The 25168-nt window shown below is 43.2% G+C and overlaps 1 protein-coding gene across 3 annotated transcripts in view; it reads left to right on the top strand.

The window, feature by feature from the left end:
* The first annotated feature begins 5023 nt into the window (after nt 1-5023).
* DNAJB2 (DnaJ heat shock protein family (Hsp40) member B2) overlaps nt 5024-25168 on the top strand; it is a 246423-nt gene continuing 226278 nt past the window's right edge. Inside the window, exon 1 of one of the 3 annotated variants that reach the window (XM_033946760.1) lies at nt 5024-5320. The gene's annotated coding sequence lies outside the window, so the exon portion shown is untranslated. The remainder of the gene's footprint in view (nt 5321-25168) is intronic. The other 2 variants (XM_033946759.1, XM_033946761.1) reach the window with 2 other exon arrangements.

Here is a 25168-nt window from a genome sequence, read left to right as displayed (position 1 = left end):
CACTTGAGGAGTGCCCCACTGGTCGAAGATGGACTGCAAGGTCGAGGGGTCGAGAGTCCATTCGTGTGGTTGTAGAACTCTGCTGAGCTTGTCTGCTAATGAGTTCTGCTCTCCCTGGATGTAGATCGCCTTCAGGAATAAGTGGTGATTTATGGCCCAAGTCCAGATTCTCTGGGCTTCTTGGCACAAGAGGCGAGAGCCTGTCCCTCCTTGTTTGTTGATGTAGTACATCGCAACCTGATTGTCTGTGCATAGCAGGAGGACCTAAGGAAAGAGAAGATGTTGAAATGCTTTGAGGGCATAAAACATTGCTCTGAGTTCCAGGAAATTGATGTGATGCTTCATTTCCTGAGGTGTCCAAAGTCCCTGAGTTTGAAACTCGTCCAAATGCGCTCCCCAGGCATAAGGGGAGGCGTCGGTGGTGATGACAAGCTGATGTGGAGGTAGATGAAATAGAAGACCTCTGGACAGATTGGAGGATATCAACCACCATTGCAGAGACTGACGAAGCGATGATGTCACAGATATGTGTCGTGAGCAAGGATCTGTCGCCTGGGACCACTGAGTGGCCAAGGTCCATTGTGGAGTGCGCAGGTGGAGACGCGCAAGGGGAGTGACATGAACCGTGGAGGCCATGTGACCCAAAAGAACCATCATCTGTTTGGCAGAGATGGAACGTTGAGGAAGTATCTGCTGACAGAGAAATTGGAGAGTGTGAAGACGATTGGATGGTAGGAATGATCTCATCAGGATTGTATCCAGTATTGCTCCAATGAACTGCAGCCTTTGAGTGGGAATGAGGTGAGATTTTGGTAGGTTGATCTCGAACCCCAGGATTTGTAGAAAAAAGATGGTTTGGTTTGTGGCCAGAAGAACTGACTGAGATGAGACGGCCTTGATTAACCAGTCGTCTAGGTAAGGAAAGACCTGAAGGTGATGAGAGCGTAGAAATGCTGCCACCACAATGAGGCACTTGGTGAATACCCTTGGAGAGGAGGCAAGACCGAAAGGAAGCACCTTGTATTGGTAATGCCGACGATTGATCATGAAGCGAAGATTTGTCTGGAGTTTAGATTGATCGGTATGTGAGTGTATGCTTCTTTGAGATCGAGAGAGCATAGCCAGATGTTTTGATTGAGAAGAGGGTAAAGAGTGGCCAGAGAAAGCATTTTGAATTTCTCCTTGACCAATCATTTGTTGAGATCGCGAAGATCTAGGATTGGTCTGAGATCTCCTGTTTTTTGGGGGACTAGAAAGTAACTGGAGTAGAATCCCTGCCCCTGCTGATCTGGAGGAACCTCCTCTATAGCGTTTAAAAGGAGAAGGGATTGAACTTCCTGAATAAGGAGAGCAGATTGAGGAGTGTTCAAAGCAGACTCTTTTGGCAGACTTAGAGCCGGTAGGGGTTTACGCGAGCGTGGAAGGCAAAAATCGAAAAATATATTCAACAGCCGTTGAACACACGTCTTCTTAGCTCCGCGGAAACTAAGAAACTGGGGACCGCGCGCCTCTGTCGGGCAGGAAGGCACTCGCGCGTGCGCGGCCTACCAGAACTTTCCAAGTTCTTAGAGTGCAATCACTCTAAAATTGTCCGTACCGGGGCTCCGTCGGTGCCGTCACCCATCAGTCAAGAATAGCTGCCTGCTTGTCCTGGGATAATGTCTCATACAGGTTGAGAAAACTGAATAGGAGTTATTTTGAGAGGTACTAAGCTGTCAAGTGCAGAGACTGCAGGTTGGGATGAAATAGAGATTCTTGACTCTGTGTAAGCAGAGACAGAAAAACTAGTAGAAGGTATTTATTCAAATCATGTTGGTCCTAGGCTATGGTTTCTCTTTGTCTTCTGTTAACTAGCTTGCCAGGGTCTCCTTCTTTCTTCTTCCCTTCCCTCCCGGGGAGGTCTGGCATCTCCCCTTTTTCCTTGCCTGTTTTCTGACCACAGAATTTTTCTACCTATTTCCAGGTTCTCCTTCCTAACTGCACTCTGGAAAGTTTCCTTGGGCAGGCCAGACACTGTTCCCTTCAGCAAGGATTGTGCAAGGATCGAAAGCTGGCCGCCAATCTACCCAGCGCTCATAACAGGGTACAGGGCCGTACTCACTCTAGCGGTCTGACCTAGCAGCGGCAAATCTTATGTTGTTATGATCGGTAGCATAGAATATTGCTACTCCTTGGGTTTTGGCCAGGTACTAGTGACCTGGATTAGCCACCGTGAGTACGGGCTACAGTGGTCTTACCCAAAAAGGCTATTCTTATGTTCTTATCCACAAAGAGGCAAACCTTTCCTTCAGCAATGTTACTCACAGACATATTGAACAGGATCGACCCCCAGCACCGATCCTCGAGGGACTCCACTACTCACCTTTCCTTCCTCCAAGTGAATTCCATTAACCAACACCCTCTGGCGTGTCCATCAACCAGTTTCTAATCCAGTTCACCACTTTGGGTCCTAACTTCAGCCCATGGAGTTTATTCAAGAGCCTATGAGGAACTGTGTCAAAGACTTTGCTGAAATCTAAGTAAATTACATCTAGTATATGTCCTTGGTCCAATTATCTGGTCGCCCAATCAAAAAATTCAATCAGATTAGGTTGGCACGATTTACCTTAAGTAAAACCATGTTTGCCTCGGATCCTGTAACCCATTAGATTCTAGGAATTATCCTTTCTTTCAGTAATGCTTCCATTATTTTTCCAATAACTGAAGTGAGGCTTATCAGTCTGTAGTTTCCCTCTTCATCTCTGTGACCACTTTTGTGAATTGGCACCACATCTGCTCTTCTCCAATCCCCAGGAACTACTCCTGTCTTCAAAGATTTGTTGAACAAATTTTTAATAGGACCCGTCAGAACCCCTCTCAGCTCCCTCAATATCCTGGGTTGGACCCCGTCTGGTTCCATCGTTTTGTCCACTTTCAATTTTTCAAGTTTCATAAACACTTTCTTCCATTCTTGTGTGTAACGTTGCCAGACAATCTTGGTCCTTCTCCAAGATTTTCTTCTGTGAACACAGAAGTATTTGTTTAGCACGTTTGCTTTTTTTTCATCACTCTCCACATATTGGTTCATAGCATCTTTTAGACTTGCAATTCCATTTTTAATTTTCCTCCTTTCACTAATATATCTGAAAATTTTTGTCTTCTTTTTTTTTAACATTTTTAGCCATTTGTTCTTCTGCTTGCGCCAGACATATCTCTCTCTTGGCTTCTTTTAGTTTCACCTGGTAGTCCCTTTCTGTACAACTTTTCATGAGTTTAATATTTCACAAATCCCAACTCTTTTGCCTTTATTTTTACCAGTTTAGAGAACCACATTGGTTTCCTTTTTCTCTTGTTTTATTTTCTTCACATAAAGGTCAGTAACCATTTTTATTGCTCCTTTGAGCTTAGACCACTGATTTTCCACTTCTCTTATGTTCTCCAATCCTAACAGCTCTTTTTTCAGGTATTCTTCCATTTTAGTAAAGTCTGTACATTTGAAATCTAGGACTTTTTGGTATGGCTACCCTCCACTTTAGCTTTTATATTTAACCAAACCATTTGATGATCGTTACTTCCCAGGTGGGCACCCATTTGAATATTAGAGATACTCTCCCCATTTGTGAGTACCAGATCCAGTATAGCTTTTCCCTCGTGGGTTCCGTCACCATTTGTCTGAGCAGAGCATCTTGAAAGCATCCATAATCTTCCTACTTCTTTCGATTCCGCAAATGGAACTTTCCAGTCAGTTTCCGGCGACTGAAATCACCCAAAGCAGCACTTCCTCTTTCTTTCTGAACTTTTGGATATCTGCAATCAGATCTTTATCAATTTGTTGCATTTGAGTCAGATTTCTGTAGACTACATCCATGTAGATAGAAGTTTCATCTTCTCTTTTCAGAACAATCTATATTGCTTCTTCTTCTCCCCAGGTCCCCTGTATTTCAGTCGCTTGGATATCAATCTTTACATAAAGAAGTATCCCTCCACATTTTTAACCATCTCTGTCCTTCCTAAAAATATTATATCCCGGTATGTTTGCATCCCATCCATGGGATTCACTGAACCATATCCCTGTGATAGCAACAATAATCCAGGTCTGCCTCCTATATCAGGGCTTGCTTCTTGTTGCATTGCTAAGGGAGAGCAGAACAGAAACACTACCGTACTTTGCAAGCAGAAGGAAAAACCTGCAGGTGGGCAATAGAGGTCCAAGTGAAGGAGGATCACGGGAAAAAATCTGAAGTGTATTCCATCTGCATATGGCTTGCGGCTACAGGGAGACAACCTGCTTGTTCAGAATGACACACCTATTGCACTGGAAAAAAATGTTTTATATAGAACTATCATGTTTCTAATTACTGCATCCATAATCAAATATCTTAACCCCTATTTTTGTCCCCACAAATTAACCTAAGCATTTTGAGAAAAATGGGTTCCTCGGTCATTGTTCCCACTAATTTGAGGCCTACAAAATCATCAAAGCATTTTTACCCAAAGTTTCTGTTAATTTTCAAGCAGCCTTAGAAGGTATGCCCCATTTTCTTCCTTCATCTTGCCTCAGGTTCAAATGTAGCAAATGTACACAATGGACCAGAATGGAAAATGCCCACTTTCCCACATGTCCTGGGGTAGAGATAATGCTCTGAGAGGATGGGAGAATACAAACAACCTGACCTTTCTTTCTTCATTGATCCACAGCCCCCTCTTTCAAGGGCTTCGTTTGTCCAACTTAGCTCATTACCCTATCTGTGTGACAGTGAGCTAATTAACCTCAGATACTCACCTAGGTCCTCTTTTTTCAGTCACCTTAGGAAGAGAAACGTTATCCCTGGCCTCCATTCTATATTAATACTACACTCCTCTGTAGCCCTTTTATCCCTGCAAAGTTTGAATTCTTTTGAGAAATGCCCGGGTCCGGCTTTCTCTAGAGCACCAACAGAAATAACGGTCGCTCCTCCGCCCGCCTAGCGCGAGCTCCCGCGTCTCCTCATTGGCGCGTTCTCGGCCAAGAGGCGGAGGGGCGGGGCCTGCGCCGCTGACGTGAGGCTCTGGCGCTTTCTGGACGTTTCTCTTCAGCTGATTGTGACGTCGGCGGAGCCTGAGGCGGAGAGAGGAGTGAAGCTGAAGCGAGAGGGGCAGACGGGGGAGCCGGTAGAAGCGGAGAGGCAGCTGCGACGAGAGCGCACCCGGAAAGAGGAGAGCGAGCTAGAGAAGAGCGAGACAGACGGAGATGCTGCTGCGCTGGGCGTGAGGACACGATGAGACAGTGAGGGGGCGAGTGTCCAGAGCAGTGACCCCTGACCTTAACAGAAGCCAGCCTCGCGCAAGGAGACCCCAGCAGGTGAGTGCCAGACACAAACTCCGAGCTCTGGCTCCTCCCCTTGTCTAGATCGTAAGCTCTCGGGAGCAGGAACTGGCCAGGAGCGCTATAGAAATGATTAGTAGTAGTAGTTGTAGTAGTAGTATAGAATGTTGCTCCTTGGAGATTCTTCATGGAACCTCGATATTCCAAATAATAGCAACAAATCCAGACTCAAAGCCCACTTCTTTAAAGCTGCTTCAATTCCAAAATCCAACCTACCTGCTAAGCACCAAGATCTGTCTCATCATTCCCTCTGTGATTCCCCTACCTGAGCACATTGTATTGATTCATCTTCATGACCAGATTGTAAGCTCTTGGGAGCAGGAACTGTCTCTTCTGCGCTTCATATGTCCAGTAGTGCTATAGAAATGATTAGTAGTAGTAGTTGTAGTAGTAGTATGGAATGTTGCTCCTTGGAGATTCTTCATGGAATCTCGATATTCCAAATAATAGCAACAAATCCAGACTCAAAGCCCACTTCTTTAAAGCTGCTTCAATTCCAAAATCCAACCCACCTGCTAAGCACCAAGATCTGTCTCATCATTCCCTCTGTGATTCCCCTACCTGAGCACATTGTATTGATTCATCTTCATGACCAGATTGTAAGCTCTTGGGAGCAGGAACTGTCTCTTCTGCGCTTCATATGTCCAGTAGTGCTATAGAAATGATTAGTAGTAGTAGTTGTAGTAGTAGTATGGAATGTTGCTCCTTGGAGATTCTTCATGGAATCTCGATATTCCAAATAATAGCAACAAATCCAGACTCAAAGCCCACTTCTTTAAAGCTGCTTCAATTCCAAAATCCAACCCACCTGCTAAGCACCAAGATCTGTCTCATCATTCCCTCTGTGATTCCCCTACCTGAGCACATTGTATTGATTCATCTTCATGACCAGATTGTAAGCTCTTGGGAGCAGGAACTGTCTCTTCTGCACTTCATATGTCCAGTAGTGCTATAGAAATGATTAGTAGTAGTAGTTGTAGTAGTAGTATGGAATGTTGCTCCTTGGAGATTCTTCATGGAATCTCGATATTCCAAATAATAGCAACAAATCCAGACTCAAAGCCCACTTCTTTAAAGCTGCTTCAATTCCAAAATCCAACCCACCTGCTAAGCACCAAGATCTGTCTCATCATTCCCTCTGTGATTCCCCTACCTGAGCACATTGTATTGATTCATCTTCATGACCAGATTGTAAGCTCTTGGGAGCAGGAACTGTCTCTTCTGCGCTTCATATGTCCAGTAGCGCTATAGAAATGATTAGTAGTAGTAGTAGTAGTTGTAGTAGTAGTATGGAATGTTGCTCCTTGGAGATTCTTCATGGAACCTCGATATTCCAAATAATACCAACAAGTCCAGACTCAAAGCCCACTTCTTTACAGCTGCTTCAATTCCAAAATCCAACCCACCTACTAAGCACCAATATCTGTCTCATCATTCCCTCTGTGATTCCCCTACCTGAGCACATTGTATTGATTCATCTTCATGACCAGATTGCAAGCTCTTGGGTGCAGGAACTGTCTCTTCTGCGCTTCATATGTCCAGTAGTGCTATAGAAATGATTAGTAGTAGTAGTTGTAGTAGTAGTATGGAATGTTGCTCCTTGGAGATTCTTCATGGAATCTCGATATTCCAAATAATAGCAACAAATCCAGACTCAAAGCCCACTTCTTTAAAGCTGCTTCAATTCCAAAATCCAACCCACCTGCTAAGCACCAAGATCTGTCTCATCATTCCCTCTGTGATTCCCCTACCTGAGCACATTGTATTGATTCATCTTCATGACCAGATTGTAAGCTCTTGGGAGCAGGAACTGTCTCTTCTGCGCTTCATATGTCCAGTAGTGCTATAGAAATGATTAGTAGTAGTAGTTGTAGTAGTAGTATGGAATGTTGCTCCTTGGAGATTCTTCATGGAATCTCGATATTCCAAATAATAGCAACAAATCCAGACTCAAAGCCCACTTCTTTAAAGCTGCTTCAATTCCAAAATCCAACCCACCTGCTAAGCACCAAGATCTGTCTCATCATTCCCTCTGTGATTCCCCTACCTGAGCACATTGTATTGATTCATCTTCTTGACCAGATTGTAAGCTCTTGGGAGCAGGAACTGTCTCTTCTGCGCTTCATATGTCCAGTAGCGCTATAGAAATGATTAGTAGTAGTAGTATGGAATGTTGCTCCTTGGAGATTCTTCATGGAATCTCGATATTCCAAATAATAGCAACAAATCCAGACTCAAAGCCCACTTCTTTAAAGCTGCTTCAATTCCAAAATCCAACCCACCTGCTAAGCACCAAGATCTGTCTCATCATTCCCTCTGTGATTCCCCTACCTGAGCACATTGTATTGATTCATCTTCATGACCAGATTGTAAGCTCTTGGGAGCAGGAACTGTCTCTTCTGCGCTTCATATGTCCAGTAGTGCTATAGAAATGATTAGTAGTAGTAGTTGTAGTAGTAGTATGGAATGTTGCTCCTTGGAGATTCTTCATGGAATCTCGATATTCCAAATAATAGCAACAAATCCAGACTCAAAGCCCACTTCTTTAAAGCTGCTTCAATTCCAAAATCCAACCCACCTGCTAAGCACCAAGATCTGTCTCATCATTCCCTCTGTGATTCCCCTACCTGAGCACATTGTATTGATTCATCTTCATGACCAGATTGTAAGCTCTTGGGAGCAGGAACTGTCTCTTCTGCACTTCATATGTCCAGTAGCGCTATAGAAATGATTAGTAGTAGTAGTTGTAGTAGTAGTATGGAATGTTGCTCCTTGGAGATTCTTCATGGAATCTCGATATTCCAAATAATAGCAACAAATCCAGACTCAAAGCCCACTTCTTTAAAGCTGCTTCAATTCCAAAATCCAACCCACCTGCTAAGCACCAAGATCTGTCTCATCATTCCCTCTGTGATTCCCCTACCTGAGCACATTGTATTGATTCATCTTCATGACCAGATTGTAAGCTCTTGGGAGCAGGAACTGTCTCTTCTGCGCTTCATATGTCCAGTAGCGCTATAGAAATGATTAGTAGTAGTAGTATGGAATGTTGCTCCTTGGAGATTCTTCATGGAATCTCGATATTCCAAATAATAGCAACAAATCCAGACTCAAAGCCCACTTCTTTAAAGCTGCTTCAATTCCAAAATCCAACCCACCTGCTAAGCACCAAGATCTGTCTCATCATTCCCTCTGTGATTCCCCTACCTGAGCACATTGTATTGATTCATCTTCATGACCAGATTGTAAGCTCTTGGGAGCAGGAACTGTCTCTTCTGCACTTCATATGTCCAGTAGTGCTATAGAAATGATTAGTAGTAGTAGTTGTAGTAGTAGTATGGAATGTTGCTCCTTGGAGATTCTTCATGGAATCTCGATATTCCAAATAATAGCAACAAATCCAGACTCAAAGCCCACTTCTTTAAAGCTGCTTCAATTCCAAAATCCAACCCACCTGCTAAGCACCAAGATCTGTCTCATCATTCCCTCTGTGATTCCCCTACCTGAGCACATTGTATTGATTCATCTTCATGACCAGATTGTAAGCTCTTGGGAGCAGGAACTGTCTCTTCTGCGCTTCATATGTCCAGTAGCGCTATAGAAATGATTAGTAGTAGTAGTAGTAGTTGTAGTAGTAGTATGGAATGTTGCTCCTTGGAGATTCTTCATGGAACCTCGATATTCCAAATAATACCAACAAGTCCAGACTCAAAGCCCACTTCTTTACAGCTGCTTCAATTCCAAAATCCAACCCACCTACTAAGCACCAATATCTGTCTCATCATTCCCTCTGTGATTCCCCTACCTGAGCACATTGTATTGATTCATCTTCATGACCAGATTGCAAGCTCTTGGGTGCAGGAACTGTCTCTTCTGCGCTTCATATGTCCAGTAGTGCTATAGAAATGATTAGTAGTAGTAGTTGTAGTAGTAGTATGGAATGTTGCTCCTTGGAGATTCTTCATGGAATCTCGATATTCCAAATAATAGCAACAAATCCAGACTCAAAGCCCACTTCTTTAAAGCTGCTTCAATTCCAAAATCCAACCCACCTGCTAAGCACCAAGATCTGTCTCATCATTCCCTCTGTGATTCCCCTACCTGAGCACATTGTATTGATTCATCTTCATGACCAGATTGTAAGCTCTTGGGAGCAGGAACTGTCTCTTCTGCGCTTCATATGTCCAGTAGCGCTATAGAAATGATTAGTAGTAGTAGTATGGAATGTTGCTCCTTGGAGATTCTTCATGGAATCTCGATATTCCAAATAATAGCAACAAATCCAGACTCAAAGCCCACTTCTTTAAAGCTGCTTCAATTCCAAAATCCAACCCACCTGCTAAGCACCAAGATCTGTCTCATCATTCCCTCTGTGATTCCCCTACCTGAGCACATTGTATTGATTCATCTTCATGACCAGATTGCAAGCTCTTGGGTGCAGGAACTGTCTCTTCTGCGCTTCATATGTCCAGTAGTGCTATAGAAATGATTAGTAGTAGTAGTTGTAGTAGTAGTATGGAATGTTGCTCCTTGGAGATTCTTCATGGAATCTCGATATTCCAAATAATAGCAACAAATCCAGACTCAAAGCCCACTTCTTTAAAGCTGCTTCAATTCCAAAATCCAACCCACCTGCTAAGCACCAAGATCTGTCTCATCATTCCCTCTGTGATTCCCCTACCTGAGCACATTGTATTGATTCATCTTCATGACCAGATTGTAAGCTCTTGGGAGCAGGAACTGTCTCTTCTGCGCTTCATATGTCCAGTAGTGCTATAGAAATGATTAGTAGTAGTAGTTGTAGTAGTAGTATGGAATGTTGCTCCTTGGAGATTCTTCATGGAATCTCGATATTCCAAATAATAGCAACAAATCCAGACTCAAAGCCCACTTCTTTAAAGCTGCTTCAATTCCAAAATCCAACCCACCTGCTAAGCACCAAGATCTGTCTCATCATTCCCTCTGTGATTCCCCTACCTGAGCACATTGTATTGATTCATCTTCATGACCAGATTGTAAGCTCTTGGGAGCAGGAACTGTCTCTTCTGCGCTTCATATGTCCAGTAGCGCTATAGAAATGATTAGTAGTAGTAGTATGGAATGTTGCTCCTTGGAGATTCTTCATGGAATCTCGATATTCCAAATAATAGCAACAAATCCAGACTCAAAGCCCACTTCTTTAAAGCTGCTTCAATTCCAAACTCCAACCCACCTGCTAAGCACCAAGATCTGTCTCATCATTCCCTCTGTGATTCCCCTACCTGAGCACATTGTATTGATTCATCTTCATGACCAGATTGCAAGCTCTTGGGTGCAGGAACTGTCTCTTCTGCGCTTCATATGTCCAGTAGTGCTATAGAAATGATTAGTAGTAGTAGTTGTAGTAGTAGTATGGAATGTTGCTCCTTGGAGATTCTTCATGGAATCTCGATATTCCAAATAATAGCAACAAATCCAGACTCAAAGCCCACTTCTTTAAAGCTGCTTCAATTCCAAAATCCAACCCACCTGCTAAGCACTAAGATCTGTCTCATCATTCCCTCTGTGATTCCCCTACCTGAGCACATTGTATTGATTCATCTTCATGACCAGATTGTAAGCTCTTGGGAGCAGGAACTGTCTCTTCTGCGCTTCATATGTCCAGTAGCGCTATAGAAATGATTAGTAGTAGTAGTTGTAGTAGTAGTATGGAATGTTGCTCCTTGGAGATTCTTCATGGAATCTCGATATTCCAAATAATAGCAACAAATCCAGACTCAAAGCCCACTTCTTTGAAGCTTCTTCAATTCCAAACTCCAACCTACCTGCTAAGCACCAAGATCTGTCTCATCATTCCCTCTGTGATTCCCCTACCTGAGCACATTGTATTGATTCATCTTCTTGACCAGATTGTAAGCTCTTGGGAGCAGGAACTGTCTCTTCTGCGCTTCATATGTCCAGTAGCGCTATAGAAATGATTAGTAGTAGTAGTAATATGGAATGTTGCTCCTTGTAGATTCTTCATGGAATCTCGATATTCCAAATAATAGCAAAAAATCCAGACTCAAAGCCCACTTCTTTAAAGCTGCTTCAATTCCAAAATCCAACCCACCTGCTAAGCACCAAGATCTGTCTCATCATTCCCTCTGTGATTCCCCTACCTGAGCACATTGTATTGATTCATCTTCATGACCAGATTGTAAGCTCTTGGAAGCAGGAACTGTCTCTTCTGCGCTTCATATGTCCAGTAGCGCTATAGAAATGTAGTAGTAGTAGTTGTAGTAGTAGTATAGAATGTTGCTCCTTGGAGATTCTTCATGGAATCTCGATATTCCAAATAATAGCAACAAATCCAGACTCAAAGCCCACTTCTTTAAAGCTGCTTCAATTCCAAAATCCAACAAACCTGCTAAGCACCAAGATCTGTCTCATTCCCTCTGTGATTCCCCTACCTGAGCACATTGTATTGATTCATCTTCATGACCAGATTGTAAGCTCTTGGGAGCAGGAACTGTCTCTTCTGCGCTTCATATGTCCAGTAGCGCTATAGAAATGATTAGTAGTAGTAGTTGTAGTAGTAGTATGGAATGTTGCTCCTTGGAGATTCTTCATGGAACCTCGATATTCCAAATAATACCAACAAGTCCAGACTCAAAGCCCACTTCTTTAAAGCTGCTTCAATTCCAAAATCCAACCCACCTGCTAAGCACCAAGATCTGTCTCATCATTCCCTCTGTGATTCCCCTACCTGAGCACATTGTATTGATTCATCTTCATGACCAGATTGTAAGCTCTTGGGAGCAGGAACTGTCTCTTCTGCGCTTCATATGTCCAGTAGCGCTATAGAAATGATTAGTAGTAGTAGTTGTAGTAGTAGTATGGAATGTTGCTCCTTGGAGATTCTTCATGGAATCTCGATATTCCAAATAATAGCAACAAATCCAGACTCAAAGCCCACTTCTTTAAAGCTGCTTCAATTCCAAAATCCAACCCACCTGCTAAGCACCAAGATCTGTCTCATCATTCCCTCTGTGATTCCCCTACCTGAGCACATTGTATTGATTCATCTTCATGACCAGATTGTAAGCTCTTGGGAGCAGGAACTGTCTCTTCTGCACTTCATATGTCCAGTAGTGCTATAGAAATGATTAGTAGTAGTAGTTGTAGTAGTAGTATGGAATGTTGCTCCTTGGAGATTCTTCATGGAATCTCGATATTCCAAATAATAGCAACAAATCCAGACTCAAAGCCCACTTCTTTAAAGCTGCTTCAATTCCAAAATCCAACCCACCTGCTAAGCACCAAGATCTGTCTCATCATTCCCTCTGTGATTCCCCTACCTGAGCACATTGTATTGATTCATCTTCATGACCAGATTGTAAGCTCTTGGGAGCAGGAACTGTCTCTTCTGCGCTTCATATGTCCAGTAGCGCTATAGAAATGATTAGTAGTAGTAGTTGTAGTAGTAGTATGGAATGTTGCTCCTTGGAGATTCTTCATGGAACCTCGATATTCCAAATAATACCAACAAGTCCAGACTCAAAGCCCACTTCTTTAAAGCTGCTTCAATTCCAAAATCCAACCCACCTGCTAAGCACCAAGATCTGTCTCATCATTCCCTCTGTGATTCCCCTACCTGAGCACATTGTATTGATTCATCTTCATGACCAGATTGTAAGCTCTTGGGAGCAGGAACTGTCTCTTCTGCGCTTCATATGTCCAGTAGCGCTATAGAAATGATTAGTAGTAGTAGTTGTAGTAGTAGTATGGAATGTTGCTCCTTGGAGATTCTTCATGGAATCTCGATATTCCAAATAATAGCAACAAATCCAGACTCAAAGCCCACTTCTTTAAAGCTGCTTCAATTCCAAAATCCAACCCACCTGCTAAGCACCAAGATCTGTCTCATCATTCCCTCTGTGATTCCCCTACCTGAGCACATTGTATTGATTCATCTTCATGACCAGATTGTAAGCTCTTGGGAGCAGGAACTGTCTCTTCTGCGCTTCATATGTCCAGTAGTGCTATAGAAATGATTAGTAGTAGTAGTTGTAGTAGTAGTATGGAATGTTGCTCCTTGGAGATTCTTCATGGAATCTCGATATTCCAAATAATAGCAACAAATCCAGACTCAAAGCCCACTTCTTTAAAGCTGCTTCAATTCCAAAATCCAACCCACCTGCTAAGCACCAAGATCTGTCTCATCATTCCCTCTGTGATTCCCCTACCTGAGCACATTGTATTGATTCATCTTCATGACCAGATTGTAAGCTCTTGGGAGCAGGAACTGTCTCTTCTGCGCTTCATATGTCCAGTAGCGCTATAGAAATGATTAGTAGTAGTAGTTGTAGTAGTAGTATGGAATGTTGCTCCTTGGAGATTCTTCATGGAATCTCGATATTCCAAATAATAGCAACAAATCCAGACTCAAAGCCCACTTCTTTAAAGCTGCTTCAATTCCAAAATCCAACCCACCTGCTAAGCACCAAGATCTGTCTCATCATTCCCTCTGTGATTCCCCTACCTGAGCACATTGTATTGATTCATCTTCATGACCAGATTGTAAGCTCTTGGGAGCAGGAACTGTCTCTTCTGCGCTTCATATGTCCAGTAGTGCTATAGAAATGATTAGTAGTAGTAGTTGTAGTAGTAGTATGGAATGTTGCTCCTTGGAGATTCTTCATGGAATCTCGATATTCCAAATAATAGCAACAAATCCAGACTCAAAGCCCACTTCTTTAAAGCTGCTTCAATTCCAAAATCCAACCCACCTGCTAAGCACCAAGATCTGTCTCATCATTCCCTCTGTGATTCCCCTACCTGAGCACATTGTATTGATTCATCTTCATGACCAGATTGTAAGCTCTTGGGAGCAGGAACTGTCTCTTCTGCGCTTCATATGTCCAGTAGCGCTATAGAAATGATTAGTAGTAGTAGTATGGAATGTTGCTCCTTGGAGATTCTTCATGGAATCTCGATATTCCAAATAATAGCAACAAATCCAGACTCAAAGCCCACTTCTTTAAAGCTGCTTCAATTCCAAAATCCAACCCACCTGCTAAGCACCAAGATCTGTCTCATCATTCCCTCTGTGATTCCCCTACCTGAGCACATTGTATTGATTCATCTTCATGACCAGATTGCAAGCTCTTGGGTGCAGGAACTGTCTCTTCTGCGCTTCATATGTCCAGTAGTGCTATAGAAATGATTAGTAGTAGTAGTTGTAGTAGTAGTATGGAATGTTGCTCCTTGGAGATTCTTCATGGAATCTCGATATTCCAAATAATAGCAACAAATCCAGACTCAAAGCCCACTTCTTTAAAGCTGCTTCAATTCCAAAATCCAACCCACCTGCTAAGCACTAAGATCTGTCTCATCATTCCCTCTGTGATTCCCCTACCTGAGCACATTGTATTGATTCATCTTCATGACCAGATTGTAAGCTCTTGGGAGCAGGAACTGTCTCTTCTGCGCTTCATATGTCCAGTAGCGCTATAGAAATGTAGTAGTAGTAGTTGTAGTAGTAGTATAGAATGTTGCTCCTTGGAGATTCTTCATGGAATCTCGATATTCCAAATAATAGCAACAAATCCAGACTCAAAGCCCACTTCTTTAAAGCTGCTTCAATTCCAAAATCCAACAAACCTGCTAAGCACCAAGATCTGTCTCATTCCCTCTGTGATTCCCCTACCTGAGCACATTGTATTGATTCATCTTCATGACCAGATTGTAAGCTCTTGGGAGCAGGAACTGTCTCTTCTGCGCTTCATATGTCCAGTAGCGCTATAGAAATGATTAGTAGTAGTAGTTGTAGTAGTAGTATGGAATGTTGCTCCTTGGAGATTCTTCATGGAACCTCGATATTCCAAATAATACCAACAAGTCCAGACTCAAAGCCCACTTCTTTAAAGCTGCTTCAATTCCAAAATCCAACCCACCTGCTAAGCACCAAGATCTGTCTCATCATTCCCTCTGTGATTCCCCTACCTGAGCACATTGTATTGATTCATCTTCATGACCAGATTGTAAGCTCTTGGGAGCAGGAACTGTCTCTTCTGCGCTTCATATGTCCAGTAGCGCTATAGAAATGATTAGTAGTAGTAGTTGTAGTAGTAGTATGGAATGTTGCTCCTTGGAGATTCTTCATGGAATCTCGATATTCCAAATAATAGCAACAAATCCAGACTCAAAGCCCACTTCTTTAAAGCTGCTTCAATTCCAAAATCCAACCCACCTGCTAAGCACCAAGATCTGTCTCATCATTCCCTCTGTGATTCCCCTACCTGAGCACATTGTATTGATTCATCTTCATGACCAGATTGCAAGCTCTTGGGTGCAGGAACTGTCTCTTCTGCGCTTCATATGTCCAGTAGTGCTATAGAAATGATTAGTAGTAGTAGTTGTAGTAGTAGTATGGAATGTTGCTCCTTGGAAATTCTTCATGGAATCTCGATATTCCAAATAATAGCAACAAATCCAGACTCAAAGCCCACTTCTTTGAAGCTTCTTCAATTCCAAACTCCAACCCACCTGCTAAGCACCAAGATCTGTCTCATCATTCCCTCTGTGATTCCCCTACCTGAGCACATTGTATTGATTCATCTTCATGACCAGATTGTAAGCTCTTGGGAGCAGGAACTATCTCTTCTGCGCTTCATATGACCAGTAGCGTTATAGAAATGATTAGTAGTTGTAGTAGTAGTATGGAATGTTGCTCCTTGGAGATTCTTCATGGAATCTCGATATTCCAAATAATAGCAACAAATCCAGACTCAAAGCCCACTTCTTTGAAGCTTCTTCAATTCCAAACTCCAACCCACCTGCTAAGCACCAAGATCTGTCTCATCATTCCCTCTGTGATTCCCCTACCTGAGCACATTGTATTGATTCATCTTCTTGACCAGATTGTAAGCTCTTGGGAGCAGGAACTGTCTCTTCTGCGCTTCATATGTCCAGTAGCGCTATAGAAATGATTAGTAGTAGTAGTATGGAATGTTGCTCCTTGGAGATTCTTCATGGAATCTCGATATTCCAAATAATAGCAACAAATCCAGACTCAAAGCCCACTTCTTTAAAGCTGCTTCAATTCCAAAATCCAACCCACCTGCTAAGCACCAAGATCTGTCTCATCATTCCCTCTGTGATTCCCCTACCTGAGCACATTGTATTGATTCATCTTCATGACCAGATTGTAAGCTCTTGGGAGCAGGAACTGTCTCTTCTGCGCTTCATATGTCCAGTAGTGCTATAGAAATGATTAGTAGTAGTAGTTGTAGTAGTAGTATGGAATGTTGCTCCTTGGAGATTCTTCATGGAATCTCGATATTCCAAATAATAGCAACAAATCCAGACTCAAAGCCCACTTCTTTAAAGCTGCTTCAATTCCAAAATCCAACCCACCTGCTAAGCACCAAGATCTGTCTCATCATTCCCTCTGTGATTCCCCTACCTGAGCACATTGTATTGATTCATCTTCATGACCAGATTGTAAGCTCTTGGGAGCAGGAACTGTCTCTTCTGCACTTCATATGTCCAGTAGCGCTATAGAAATGATTAGTAGTAGTAGTTGTAGTAGTAGTATGGAATGTTGCTCCTTGGAGATTCTTCATGGAATCTCGATATTCCAAATAATAGCAACAAATCCAGACTCAAAGCCCACTTCTTTAAAGCTGCTTCAATTCCAAAATCCAACCCACCTGCTAAGCACCAAGATCTGTCTCATCATTCCCTCTGTGATTCCCCTACCTGAGCACATTGTATTGATTCATCTTCATGACCAGATTGTAAGCTCTTGGGAGCAGGAACTGTCTCTTCTGCGCTTCATATGTCCAGTAGCGCTATAGAAATGATTAGTAGTAGTAGTATGGAATGTTGCTCCTTGGAGATTCTTCATGGAATCTCGATATTCCAAATAATAGCAACAAATCCAGACTCAAAGCCCACTTCTTTAAAGCTGCTTCAATTCCAAAATCCAACCCACCTGCTAAGCACCAAGATCTGTCTCATCATTCCCTCTGTGATTCCCCTACCTGAGCACATTGTATTGATTCATCTTCATGACCAGATTGTAAGCTCTTGGGAGCAGGAACTGTCTCTTCTGCACTTCATATGTCCAGTAGTGCTATAGAAATGATTAGTAGTAGTAGTTGTAGTAGTAGTATGGAATGTTGCTCCTTGGAGATTCTTCATGGAATCTCGATATTCCAAATAATAGCAACAAATCCAGACTCAAAGCCCACTTCTTTAAAGCTGCTTCAATTCCAAAATCCAACCCACCTGCTAAGCACCAAGATCTGTCTCATCATTCCCTCTGTGATTCCCCTACCTGAGCACATTGTATTGATTCATCTTCATGACCAGATTGTAAGCTCTTGGGAGCAGGAACTGTCTCTTCTGCGCTTCATATGTCCAGTAGCGGTATAGAAATGATTAGTAGTAGTAGTAGTAGTAGTATGGAATGTTACTCCTTTGAGATTCTTCATGGAATCTCGATATTCCAAATAATAGCAACAAATCCAGACTCAAAGCCCACTTCTTTGAAGCTGCTTCAATTCCAAACTCCAACCCACCTGCTAAGCACCAAGATCTATCTCATCATTTACTCTGTGATTCCCCTACCTGAGCACAGTGTTTACCTTCTTGTTTACTTTGTCTGTCTTCACATATAGAAATGATTAGTAGGTGATTCCCAGGAGCTCCTTGAGGAGGAGGGCTCTGAAGATGGAACCAACCCTCTCCTTTAGACCTCCTTAATTTTCTTACCTGGAACCTATGTTTAACTCTTCGTATGCACACTATCGCATAGAAACTGAGGGCTTCTGCCTCACTTACAACAGTCTGATTTTTGCCCTATGGCATCATGCAACTGTAATCTTAGAGTGTGCTTAAAAAAGCAGAAGAGTTGACACATTAGGACAGAATCGAAGGTCTTTCAAGCCCACTCTCCTGTTTCCAACAGTGGCCAACTCGGGTCCCAAATACCTAGCTAGATCCCAAGTAGTAAAACAGATTTTATGCTTCTTATCCTAGGAATAAGCAGTGGATTTCCCCAAGTTCATCTCGATAATGGCCTATGGACTTCTCTTTTAGGAATTTATCCACACCTTTTTAAAACCCTGCTAAGCTAACTGATTTCACCACATTCTCTGGCAACAAATTCAAGAGTATAATTACACATTATGTGATGGAATATTTTCTCTGGTTTGTTTTAAAACTGCTACCTACTTAATTGCATGCACCCTAATCCTACTATTTTTGGAAAGAGTAAACAAGCAATTTACATATATCCTTTCCACTCCAGTCAATATTTTATAGACTTCTATCAGATCACCCCTAAGCCAACTCTTCTCTACCCTGAAGAGCCCTAGCTACTTTAACCTTTCCTCATAGGGAAGTTGGCCCATCCCTTTTATCATTTCTGTCATCCTTCTCTGTAACTTTTTTCTAATTCCACCATATCTTCTTTTGAGATAGTGACCAGAATTGCACACATTATAACATTTCCATTTTAGTTTTCCATTCCTTTCCTGATAACTCCTAACATTCTGTTTGCTTTATTAGCTGCCGTACAGTGAGCTGAGGGTTTCAACGTATCCTCCATGATAGAAACATAGAAACATAGAAAAAGCGGCAGAAAAGGGCTATAGCCCACCAAGTCTGCCCATTCCAAGTATCCTCCCACCTGAGTTTACTCCCTTAAAGATCCCACGTGAGTATCCCATTTTCTCTTAAAATCCGTCACGCTGCTGGCCTTTATCACCTGGAGTGGGAGTCTGTTCCAATGATCCACAACTCTCTCGGTGAAGAAATACTTCCTGAAGTCGCCATGAAACTTCCCTCCCCTGATTTTTAGCGGATGCCCTCTGGTGGTTGAGGGTCCCATGAGCCGGAATATATCATCTTCTGACTCGATGTGCCCCGTGATATACTTATACGTTTCAATCATATCTCCCCGTTCCCTTCTTTCCTCAAGTGAGTACATCCGCAATTTCTCTAGTCTTTCTTCATACGTGAGATCCTTGAGCCCCAAGACCATCCTGGTGGCTGTTCGCTGTACCGACTCGATTCTCAGCACGTCCTTTCGGTAGTGAGGTCTCCAAAACTGAACGCAGTACTCTAAGTGAGGCCTCACCATGGCTCTGTACAACGGCATCATAACTTCAGGTCTCCTGCTGACGAAACCTCTGCGGATGCACCCCATCATTTGTCTTGCTCTGGAGGAAGCCTTCTCCACTTGATTGGCAACCTTCATGTCCTCGCTAATGATCACTCCTAGATCGCGTTCCGCTGTGGTCCTAACCAAGGTTTCACCATTTAGTACATAAGTTCTACGCGGGTTTCTCTTTCCCAGGTGCATTACCTTGCATTTTTTTGCATTGAAGCCAAGCTGCCAAGTAGTTGACCATTGTTCCAGCAGCAGTAGATCATGTGTCATATTATCAGGTAATAAGCTTCTACCTACTATGTTGCAAAGTTTGGCGTCGTCGGCGAACAGCGATACCTTTCCCTTAAGTCCTTGCGTCATATCTCTTATGAATAAGTTGAATAGAATTGGACCCAGGACCGAGCCCTGCGGCACTCCACTTATCACGTCCGATGCTTCAGATGGGGTACCGTTCACCACTACCCTTTGATGTCTGCCGCTCAGCCAATCTCCAACCCATGTAGTTAGAGTGTCTCCTAATCCTATCGATTTTAGCTTGTTCAGTAATCTTTGATGAGGGACGCTATCAAATGCTTTACTGAAGTCCACTACGTCCAGTGACTCTCCAGCATCCAGTTGTCTAGTAACCCAGTCAAAAAAGCTAATCAGATTAGATTGGCAGGATCTACCCTGGGTGAACCCGTGTTGGTGTGGATCACGCAGTTTTTCTTCGTCTAGGATTGTGTCAATATTCTGTTTAAGAACATAAGAACATAAGAAATGCCTCCGCTGGGTCAGACCCGAGGTCCATCGCGCCCAGCAGTCCGCTCACGCGGCGGCCCAACAGGTTCAGGACCTGTGCAGTAAATTTCTATCTATACCCCTCTATCCCCTTTTCCAGCAGGAATTTGTCCAAACCTTTCTTAAACCCCAGTACTGTACTCTGCCCTATAACTTCCTCTGGAATTGTATTCCAGGTGTCTACCACCCGTTGTGTAAAGAAGAATTTCCTAGCATTAGTTTTGAATTTGCCTCCTTTCAACTTTTCCGAATGCCCTCTTGTTTTTTTATTCTCTGAAAGTTTGAAGAATCTGTCCCTCTCTACTCTCTCTATGCCCTTCATGATCTTGTAAGTCTCTATCATATCCCCTCTTAATCTTCTCTTTTCTAGGGAAAAGAGTCCCAGTTTTTCTAATCTCTCAGCATATGAAAGGCTTTCCATCCCCTTAATCAGTCGTGTTGCTCTCCTCTGAACTCTCTCGAGCAATGCCATATCCTTCTTAAGGTACGGTGACCAATACTGGACGCAGTACTCAAGATGTGGGCGCACCATTGCCCGATACAGCGGAAGGATAACTTCTTTCGTTCTGGTTTTAATACCTTTCTTGATTATACCTAGCATTCTATTTGCTCTCTTAGCGGCAGCTGCGCACTGTGCTGTCGGCTTCATTGTCATGTCTACCATCACCCCCAAGTCCCTTTCTTGGGCACTCTCATTCAAAAACTTCCCTCCCATCGCATAATTATACCTCGAGTTTTTGCTTCCCACATGCAATACTTTACACTTCCCAACATTGAATTTCATCTGCCATCTCTCTGCCCATTCTCCTAGTTTGTCCAAGTCTCTTTGCAATTCTTCGCAGTCCTCCTTTGTCCGAGCTCTACTGAATAGTTTGGTGTCGTCCGCAAACTTTATTATCTCACACTTCGTCCCTGTTTCTAGATCATTTATGAATATGTTAAAAAGCAGTGGCCCGAGCACCGAGCCCTGCGGAACACCACTCGTGACCTTTCTCCAGTCTGAGTAGTGGCCCTTCACCCCTACCCTCTGTTTCCTACCTTCTAACCAGTTTCTGATCCATCTATGCACGTCTCCGTTTGATCAGTGTTTCCATGAGTTTACACACTATAGACGTGAGACTTACTGGTCTGTAGTTTGCTGTCTCTGTCCTGCAGCCCTTTTTGTGGAGTGGGATTACGTTGGCGGTTTTCCAGTCCAAGGGGACCCTTCCTGTGCTTAGGGAAAGATTGAAAAGAACAGATAATGGTTCTGCCAGGACTTCCCTTAACTCCCTTAGCATTCTGGGATGTAGGTTATCTGGTCCCATGGCTTTGTTTACTTTGAGTCTTGATAGTTCGTCGTAGACGCTACTGGGCGTAAATTCAAAATCTTGAAACGGGTCTTTCTGGTTATCTCCCGTCTGCAGCTGTGGATCAACTCCCGGCGCTTCTCGGGTGAATACTGAACAGAAGTATTGGTTTAGTAGTTCTGCCTTCTCAGAATCTGATTCCGCAAAGTTACCGTCCGATTGCTTCAGGCGTACTATCCCATCTTTGTTTCTTTTCCTGTCACTAATATAGCTGAAGAAAGATTTATCCCCTTTCTTAATTTTCCGTGCTAACTCTTCCTCCATTTGGAGTTTGGACTCTCTGACTGCTGTTTTGACAGCTTTAGATCTGTCTAGATAGTACTCTTTTGCCCCCTCTCTGCCTAGATGTTTGTAGGTGATAAATGCGTCTTTTTTCTGTTTAACTAGGTCTGAAATTTCTTTACTGAACCATTGGGGTCTTTTGTTTCTCCTGCGTTTACTTACTGTCTTTATGTATCGGTCTGTTGCTTCGTGTAGTATGGATTTCAGAGACGACCACATACCCTCCACATTGTCAGATTTTGCTTGTTTATATAGCTCCCGATGGACAAAATCTCCCATGCTGCTGAAGTCTGTACCTCTAAAGTTGAGAACCCTTGTTGCTGTGTTTGTCTTAGGGAAACCTTTCTTAAGGTTGAGCCATACCATATTATGGTCGCTGGAGGCCAGTGTGTCTCCTACTGAGACTTCCGTGACGCTATCTCCGTTGGTGAGGACCAGGTCTAGTAATGCCTGATCCCTGGTGGGCTCCAACACCATTTGCTTGAGACGTGCCCCCTTTATGGAGTTTAATATTCTTTTGCTGCTACCCGTAGTCGCGGAGAGTGTGTTCCAATCTGTATCTGGCATGTTGAAGTCTCCTAGCATTACTAAGTCTCCGCGCAGCGTGATGTTCTCTATGTCCTCAATTAATTCCATGTCTTTGTCCTCCTGTTGCCTGGGAGGTCTATATATCACACCAAGGTATAGGCATTTTTCTTTCCCTCTGGCCAGGTTCACCCAGAGGGATTCCCCGGTGTATCTAATATCTGTGATTCTGGTGGTTTTGATGCTTTCCTTAGTGTATAACGCTACTCCTCCTCCCAATTTACCCACTCGGTCGCAACGAAGTAGGTTGTACCCTGGTATAACCATATCCCACCCATGCGATTCCGTGAACCAGGTTTCGGATATCGCTATCACGTCAAGATCGGCATTTGTTATCTCAGTCTCTAATTCTAGAATTTTATTTCCCAAGCTGTGTGCATTAACATACATAGCCCTCCATATCTGTGAAGAGATTCCCTTGTGAGTTAGTGTGGCTCCTAAATTATCAGTGATCTTTCTCCCTGAAATGTTGTGGGTATCCTTGGTACTTACCTTAGACTTTGTAGTGTGAATGCCACTTGCCTCCTCAGGGTGGTTTCTTACTGCTCTGGGATATAAGTATGTACCCTCCCCCAACTTACCTAGTTTAAAGCCCTATGGAGTAGGCGGGCTAATCGATGTCCAAATACGTTTCTACCTCTTCTGGTCAGGTGGAGTCCGTCTGATGACATCTAGATCCTTTTAGTGACTCCTAACATGCAACCCTACATCGTCTAGTTCTGGTTCCTCTTTCCCACATGTATCACTTTACACTTGCTCACATTAAACACCATCTGCCATTTTGATGCCCAGTCTCACAAGATTCTTTTGTAATTTTTCCACAATCCTCTTGTGATTTAACAATAATTTAATTATCTCACTAGTTATTCCTATCTCTAGATCAGTGTTTTTCAACCTTTTTACACCTATGGACCGGCAGAAATAAAATAATTATTCTGTGGACCGGCATCGGTCCATGGACCTGCGGTTGAAGAACACTGGGCTAAGTCATGGGCCGGACCCCGTCCATCTCTACCCAATCTCCACCCCAGACCCCGCCCCCATAATAGTACTAATTGCACCTCGCACGTCCCGTGCCTCATCTGGAAGCCTTCCCTCTGATGTTGCAACGTCAGAGAGAAGGCTTCCGGTTCAGGCGCAGGATGCCCGTTGGAACCACTGTCCGTGGCTTTGTGCTCTGAATTAGTTAGGAAGAGGGAGCTGGCTCGAAGATAATGCCGCATCGATCGCACCGTGGACCGGCGGTTGAAGAACACTGTTTTGGGCCTGATGCACATGCTGGTCCTGTGGACCGGTAGGAAATTTCTGTGGACCGGCACTGGTCCATGGACCGGTGGTTGAAGAACACTGCTCTAGATCATTGATAAATATGTTAAAAAGCAGCGGGAATCCGACTATTTACCTTTCTCCATTGAGAATATTGACCCATTGAGAAACATAGAAACATGAGAGCAGATAAAGGCCAAATGGCCCATCTAGTCTGCTCATCTGCAGTAACCATTAACTCTTTCTCTCTTTGAGAGATCCCACATGCCTATCCCAGGCCCTTTTGAATTCAGACACAGTCTCTGTCTCCACCACCTCTTCTGGGAGAGAGTTCCATGCATCTACACCTTCTCGGTGTTCTTCTTTCAACCAGTTCTTAATCTATAATAGGACATAACACCTCCTATCCCATGACTCTAATTTCCTCAGAAGTCTTTCATGGACTACTTTGTCAAATGCCTTTTGAAAATCCAAATATAAAATATGAACCGGCTCACTTATCCACATGTTGTTCATCTTTAAAGAAATTCAGTAGATAGATTGATGTTGCAAGATTTTTTTGACAAAGTCCATGTTGGCTTACTCTCATTAATCCATGCTTATGTATTTGTTCTATCATTTTGTTCTTTATAATAGTCTTTACCATTTTGCCTGGCACAGATGTCACTTATTGGTCTACAATTTCCCAGATCACCTTTGTATCCTTTTTAAAAAATCGACATCACATTGGCCTCCTCCAGTCTTCCAGATCAACTTTGGGGTGAGCTTTGACTCCTCTCTCTCCTTCTCTGCTCAGATCCAACAAACCGCCAAATCCTGTTGCTTCCTCCTCTATAATATTACCAAAATCCGTCCTCTTCTCTCTGAACACGCTACCAAAACCCTTGTCCATGCTCTCATTACCTTGCGCTTAGACTAAGACTACTGCAACGTATTTCTTTCAGGCCTCCCGCGCACCCATCTCTCACCTCTTCAATCCGTTCAAAATTCTGCTGCATGACTCATATTCCTTGAGAGCTGCTATTCTCACATTACCCCTCTCAAGTCACTTCATTGGCTTCCCATCCATTTCCAAATACAGTTTAAACTCCTCTTGCTGACTTACAAGTGCATTCACTCTGAAGCCCTCCAAAATTTCTCTTCACTTATCTCCCCCTATGCTCCCCCCGTGATCAACGCTCGTCAGGCAAGCCCCTCTTATCTGTACCCTCCTCTTCAACTGCCAACTCCAGACTCCGTCCCTTTCTTGTGGCGCCATATGCCTTGGACAGGTTGCTTGAATCAATACGTCGTGCTCCATCCCTAGCAGTATTCAAATCCAAGCTAAAGCCCGTTGTTTGAAACTGCTTTCAACTTTAACTCCCACTCACTTGCTGTCAGATACCTAGACCCACTGTATCATTTCCTCTACCATTATTT

This window comes from Geotrypetes seraphini, chromosome 5 (genome assembly GCF_902459505.1).
Source record: "Geotrypetes seraphini chromosome 5, aGeoSer1.1, whole genome shotgun sequence".
Classification (NCBI taxonomy): Eukaryota; Metazoa; Chordata; class Amphibia; order Gymnophiona; family Dermophiidae; genus Geotrypetes; species Geotrypetes seraphini.
The sequence above is the reverse complement of the archived record's forward strand: the minus strand, read 5'-3'. Positions and strand labels throughout refer to the sequence as shown.